Source organism: Gekko japonicus, unplaced genomic scaffold, assembly GCF_001447785.1.
Source record: "Gekko japonicus isolate JY-2015 unplaced genomic scaffold, Gekko_japonicus_V1.1 scaffold2702, whole genome shotgun sequence".
NCBI lineage: Eukaryota > Metazoa > Chordata > Lepidosauria > Squamata > Gekkonidae > Gekko > Gekko japonicus.
Window position 1 is genome coordinate 223,587 of NW_015176529.1, and position 7,137 is coordinate 230,723.

Here is a 7,137-nt window from a genome sequence, read left to right on the forward strand (position 1 = left end):
TCCCCCCCCCCCCCCCTCACCCCCCCCCCCCAGTTTGGTGTAGTCGTTTGGTACAGAGAGCCAGTTTGGTGTAGTGGTTAAGTGCGCGGACTCTAATCTGGGAGAGCCGGGTTTGATTCCCCACTCCTCCACTCGCACCTGGCGGGATGACCTTGGGCGAGCCATAGTTCTCTCAGAGGTGTTCTCTCAAGAGCAGTCCTCAAAAGAGCTCTCTCAGCCCCACCCACCTCACAAGGTGTCTGTTGTGGGGAGGGGAAGGGAAAGGAGATTGTAAGCCACTCTGAGACACCTTTGGGTAGTGAAGGGCGGGGTATAAATCCAATCTCTTCTTTTTCTTCTTATACCTCCCAGGGTGTCTGTTGTTGGGAGGAAGAGGGAAAAGGAGTTTGTCAGCCACTCTGAGACTCCCTTGGGTAGTGAAGGGCGGGGTATAAATCCAATATCTTCTCCTCTTCTTCATCTTCTCTCCTGTTATGTATGGGGACTGGAACATTCCAGGACTGTTTCTACCAAAGACTGGCTGAGCTTGGAGCTCTAGAACAATAGCTCACCAGGACTCTGGGGGTGGCCAGTGAGGTGGTTCTGACAATAGCCTATCGTTGTTAGTTGTTTGGGAAATGGGTGGAGTTTGCATGCCATTTAAACAGGGCCGTTGCCCTGGGTCTTTGCCCTGTTCTTGCTGAATCACTAATAAAGCTTTGCTGATTGGTAGGCTTGGGGTCAGACCATCCATGGAACCCAGTGTTTAACATCTCCCTACCCACTTATTCCCTCTTAGGGCTCTTCTGTGCTTGAACGGCATTCCCATGGCTTCTGGCTATCCACTCCGAATGGACTTCCCACTAGGCATGACTTCTTCCCACTGTCTCTCAGGTCCTGCTGTCTGTAGCTCATTCCTGAGGTGTAGCTGCAGCCGTCCCGCTGGGACTCTTTGCTGTGGGCAGCCATGTGCAGGAGGCCTCTCCTGTGGGAAGAGGGGCTTCTGGAGCGGAGAGCTGGCCGTGGGGCACCAGGCCCCCTCCCACCTTGGGTTTTGTTCCGTGTTAAGGAAGGGGGCTGTGGGCTGGAGAGGTCAGGGGATGTCCTCTCGACCGGCTGTTGGTTTGCCTGCTGCTCTTCGGAGGAATGCTGGCGGTGGGAGGTGCACGGCCAGCAGAGGAGGGCCAGGTCTGGCTCCTAGAGGCACACAGAAAAAGCCCAGGCCGTTGCTTGGGTAGGGATGGAGGCTTAGGGGGCAGCCTGGGACCGAAGGGGAGAAGATCAGCGGCCAGAAGTCCCGGGTGGCTTTTGCCCTTTCTCGTCCAGTCGTCTCACCGTCGGCAAGAATCTGATGCTCGGGCTAGCCAGCGTCAGGCAGGGTGAAGATCTGGCTGGCCTGTGGTTCTTCGTCCAGAGTCCTGCTCTCGGCCTTCTTAAAAACCTTGGCGCGGGAGAGGGGGAGACGATGCATTAGAAACCTGCAGAAGTGACTGAAGCGGGTCAAGCCACCCAGCGTGCAGCGGCATTTACGCGCCGCCCCCCCCCTTTCCCAAGGTTGGTCAGGTGGCGGGGGCAGTTCCAGAAGACCCAGGATGCCCGCTGCGACCCCGAGAAGCTTCTGGTAGGAGGCAATGCTCCCTCTAGGCTGTGGAGTCCTGTGAGCCAAAATTCTACTTTCTGAGCTACGGGCATTCAAGTTGTGAGCAAGCGATTTGGCTGCTGCATAAATCAGATTCCTCTGGAGCCCCGTCCTTCCTGAGCGAAGACAAAAATGTGTGAGCCCGAGGCTAAAGAGCTGTGAGCTGGCTCACAGTCACTCAGCTTAGAGGGAACACTGGTGGTGGTGGGGGATCAGAGAGGGGAGAGAGGCCAAGGGGCTGGAGGGTTCTCAGGGCCAAACTCAGCACCTCCGGCTGCATTCAAGGCTGTCTCTGGGCGGGGTGGGGGGGGAGAGAGATCACAGGCTTCTGTGCTCCGCCTTTCATTGAGTGGATGCCTGCAGCCCTGTCTACCGCCCCCCCTCCCTCTCGCTGTCCCCAGGCAGTTCCCTGGAAGCATGAAGGCTGGAAGCCGAACGGCCTCCCTGTTCTCAGACCCTCCCCCCAGCGCCTCCTCCTTCCCCTCTGGCGCCCACCAGGCCGCTCTCTTGACTTGGCTGACCCAGCGGTGGTGCCTGGCGGAGCTAAAGAGCTGTAAACGGGCGGGATCACAGAGAGGTCCCCCCCCCCCAGCAGATGCTCTGTGTTCCGTGTTGATAAGGATGCAGGAAAAGCCGTTTGAATGAACAAGTGTCAGTGACCTGCGATAACCGCTCTAAGCTGTGCGCAAAGGGAGCCTGGTTAGCAGCAGTCCTCGCTTCACTTCCCCCTCGCCCCCCCCCCGTTTTGCAGCTGCCCCGTGGCTCTCCTGACTCCCTGGCTTGGTTTCTCAGAGGGACGGGGCGCCTGCACTTGGGAGGAGAGCGCCCAACACCGATTAGTCAGACTGTGTCACAGTGAGAACCCCCCGGAGATGTGTCCAGGTGGTGCTCCAGCAGCCCTTGTGCTCTCCTGGGGCATTCTGGGGCACAGCTCACAGCCTACAGCTGGGCACGGCCTGGCAGTTTTGCTCCAGGGTCCAGTCCCTTTCCATCCATCACATTTTTATCTCAGTCTTCCTCCAAGGATCATGCGTGAGTTCCCTCACCCTCTGCAGAGGATGCTGGTGTGCTTTTCTTGAACTGGCCGTGGAATGTCCTGTTTTATGTATTTATTTGTATTCAGCCATTTACGTGTTGCTTTTCCACCCAGCTTAGAGCACTCAGGGAAGTGAGCAGTCAAAAACGTTAGAGCAGGCTTTTAAAACCCACAATATTTATTGATTTGCTCACGTTGTTTATAGTCTGAGTCTTTCTCAAGACTCAAGATGACGCAGTGCGAGTCAGCTCAGTCCATCGAATAAATTGTCTGATGAGCAAAGAAATAGGACTAAAGTGGCAGAAACCTGAAGGCAAAGCCAGAAGTCTGAGACGTGATATGTCAGTCATGCAAAAAGGTGGAATTACATAGGGAGATGACAATGTAGGGAGAGCAAGATAACGCGAACAGCAAACAGATGATAGATGCTGTACCCAGAAGTGTAGCCCATGGTCCACTTTATGAAAAGCAGTTAAGAATAACAATTAAACAGAATGCACACACGATTAAGGAGCTGCGGTGGCTCAAGTGGTTAAGACACTGAACTGCAGGCTGTGGAAGGTCAGTCGTTCAGCCGTTCGAGACCCGAGTGCCGCATGACGGAGTGAGCTCCCATCTCTAGTTCCAGCTCCTGCCAACCTAGCAGTTCAAAAGCAAGACATTGCAAGTAGATAAATAGGTACCACTTTGGTGGGAAGGTAACAGCGTTCCGTGGGCCTTGGTGTTTAGTCATGCCGGCCACATGACCACGGAAACGTCTTCGGGCAGCGCTGGCTCTTCGGCTTTGAAACGGAGATGAGCACCGCAACCCTAGAGTCGGATTCGACTGGCTTTCGAGCAAGGGAACCTTTACCTTTTTGTTGTTGTTGTTCAGTCGCACAGTCGAGTCCGACTCTTCGCGACCCCATGGATCATCTCCCGCCAGGCCCTCCTGTCTTCCACCGTCCTCTGAAGTTGGCTCAATTTCATGTTCGTGTTACCTTTTTACACACGATTAAAACACAAACACAGGATGGAGGGTCAGGGAGGGAACGCCAGAAAAAAGAGGCAGGTCTTCACCTGCTGGCCGAAGGCCGTGATAGAAGGGGGTGGATGGATCTTGGTGCCATGAATGTCTTTTTAAATTATTTTAATAATTTTTATTTAAGAATTTAATAACAATACAATAGATGTCTGCAGATGAAGTACAAAAATAGGTTAGCAAAAAACATTAATGCTGAACTGTGTCCAGGCTGAAGACGCCAGAGAACTATATTTACACACTACTAAACATCTCTTAAGGCAACAATTGTATAATAAATACATATACTTTACAGGCAAATTTTAAATCTGTGTTCTGACAGTAACTTCAGATATTATCTTAGATCTAAGCCAAAGAATGTTTCGGGTTTAAGTTTCAAAAGTAACAGTAAAGGTAGCTTCAGATGGTAAGGGTGCCAGGACGTGGCCAGACCGATCAGCTGCGTTCATCCCCAAGTTGTCTCCGGGCACCTTTTCAAGGTTTCTGTGGTTTCCATGGGGTCTGGTGGAAGTATTAGACAGAACTGAGTGTCATCTACGTATTGGTGACAACCCAGACCTAGTCTCCAAGTGACCTCCCCCAGCGGTTCCATACAGATGTTGAACAGTGTGGGAGGTGAGCAGTGCTCCCTCTAAGCTGTGGAGTCTTGTGAGCAAAAATTCTTCTTTGTGAGGCACTGGCATTAAAGTTGTGAGCGAGTGATTGGGCTGCCGCATAAATCAGTTTGCTCTTCTGGAGCCCCAGCCCTTCCTGAGCGGAGACAAAGATGTGTGAGCTGGAGGCTAAAAGACGGTGAGCTAGCTCACACCCACTCAGCTTTGAGGGAACACTGGAGGTGAGACGGAACCTGGCAGGACCCCACAGGCCAAAGGCCAGAAGCAGCAGCCCACCCTCCAGCCCCAGTTTCTGAAACACAGACTCCAGGTAGCGTCAAAGCAGTGCCTCCCAGTCCCGGCTCAGGAAGGCGATCCAGAGGGATGCCGTGATCAGTGAAAGCCACTGAGTGGTCCAGGAGAATCCACCGGGTTCCACTCCCCCTTGTCCATCTCCCAGGACGGGACATCCGCCAGGTTGACAGAGGCTGTTTCCGTCACATAACAGGGCCTGGAGCCAGACTGCAAAGGACCCCAGCAATTTCCTTCATCCAGGAGTCCTTGGAGCTGTCCCCGTCCCCCCATCTCCCCCACTGGTTCCATCCCCTTGCTCAAGGGTGGCCTGTTTGAGACCGGGTGGTAGTTATTCGGAGTGGGTGCACCACCTTCAGGATAGCTTTGGGCCCTCAGTAGGGCTGGGTTGTCCAGCAGTTGTGGGACTGGCAGGAACCAGCAGGGGTTGAAGTATCTTCCGAGTACGGCTCCCAAGGATCAAGCCCACTGGTGCAAAGTGAGAATCGACAGGTCTGAAATGGAACCACAGTTTCCCCGCTGGCCTCTAGGGCCTGTGGGGCGCAAAGCCTTTATTGCTCCTGTCTTTGCCGACTACGTGGCTTTCATCCAGGACTCCTCTGGAGGCTATGCTCACCCAGGAGACCTGTGGAGCTGAGCAAGTCGTGCAGCCTGTTTCCCTAGAGAGCTTGGGTTGGGTCTGAGTGGGCGGCTCTGTCCGGGGGCTCACGTTGGCTTCCAGCGACTTGGCGGTTGACCCCCGTCCTCCCCCCAGTCCTTGCATCTTCTCACACTGCCAGCTGAGCCTGTGAAGGGGGCACTAGGGGAGCAGCTCAACTCCTATCTGGCTGGGGCGTTTGGTTTTGCATTTGCTGGCTCCTTTGGAACAAACTGTGTCAGGCGGTGGGATTTTAGGCCAGCGGCTTGCTGCTCCGCTTCTGACGAGTGCTCCCTGCATTATGCGTCACCGTTGATTCAGACACGAGGAGATAATTGGCATCTGGTTCCTAATCCCTGTTACGTCAGGTCCCCCACGAGTTCTCCAGGCTGTCTTGAACAGAGATGTCACATTTTCGGATGATCTGGAGCCATGGGAATTTCCCCCCCTCTTGGGGGGACTTTTGAGTAACCTGAAATAAATGGGATACTTACTTTGCCGTCAAACGCAAATCTGTTTTACTGTTTTAACAATAGAAAAAGTGTCATAACATAATTATCACATAAAATTGTATTATGTGGCATATGTATGTAATTCAAAAGTATAAATGCCTTCGCTTTCTACAAACCAAATGGCCAGTATACGGAATAGTGTTGGCACCAGTGTTCCCTCTAAGCTGAGTTAGTGTGCGCTAGCTCACAATTTTTTAGCCTCCGGCTCACACATTTTTGTCTTGGCTCAGGGAGGATGGCTCCAGAGCAAGCTAATTCATGCAGTAGCCAAATCGCTCACTCACAACTTTAATGCCAGGAGCTCACAAAGTAGAATTTTTGCTCACGGGACTCCACAGCTTAGAGGGAGCATTGGTTGGCATCCTATGTTACGTTAGCACACGCATCTTTATTTCGGCTGTCTGAGGAGTAGGAAGAAATAAACGCTAAAACACAGCTTTAGTAGCAAAGAAAATACATTATTTGGACAGAAATAATCGTCTACAGTAGTCACAATCAGTGTTCCCTCTAAACTGAGATAGTGTGAGCTGGCTCACAGTTTCTTAGCCTCCGGCTCATGCATTTTTGTCTCAGCTTGGGAAGGAGGGCTCCAGAGCAAGCTAATTTATGCAGTAGCCAAATCGCCTGCTCACAACTTTAATGCCAGCAGCTCACAAAGTAGAGTTTTTGCTCACCAAACTCCACAGCTTAGAGGGAGCATTGGTCACAGTAGGTAGGACTACCTTCATATTTGGATAACGAGTTGACCTTTATAACACTAAAACACTGACCTCTGTGTGTTATCATCAAACACAGTATAACGTGTTACTTTGTGCCAAAGCTATTTATGTTGTATATATTAAGGCAATAGATTATATTTATTTTTAATAAAATAAAAAAATAGATTATATTATTTTTAAAAAATTACGAGACACTTTTGGAATGGGCAAACCTGGACTAGAAGAGTATTTCAGTCTTTCCAAAATTGAAAGTATTTCATAGGAGGGTCCCCCCCCCAAGTGCTTCCCCAAAATTCCTAACTTTTCTGTTTTCTGCTGGGTCTTCATGCCTCTAGTCTTGACACTGGCGAGGGGGGAGGGACACAAAGGGAGGGGGCTTATGAGGCACGGTGCCCCTGTTCTGCAGGGCCCCGAGCACGTGCTGTTCACATGATGGATAATGGGCATCTTCCCTTTCCAATGGCAGATGGATGGAGAAGGGCGACTCCGGGAGCCCCTTGGCACCACGGCTTCTGAGGAGAAGTCTATTATGGATGAGCTTAAAGCAACAAAGAAACTGCTGAGTCTGTCCCCTGATCTGTAGCTCCTCTCCTAGCCTGAAAATGCATGGTATGCTTAGGGATTTTCTCAGCTCTTCACCCTCATAGAAACATAGAATGCTAGGGTTGGAAGGGACCTTGCAGGTCATC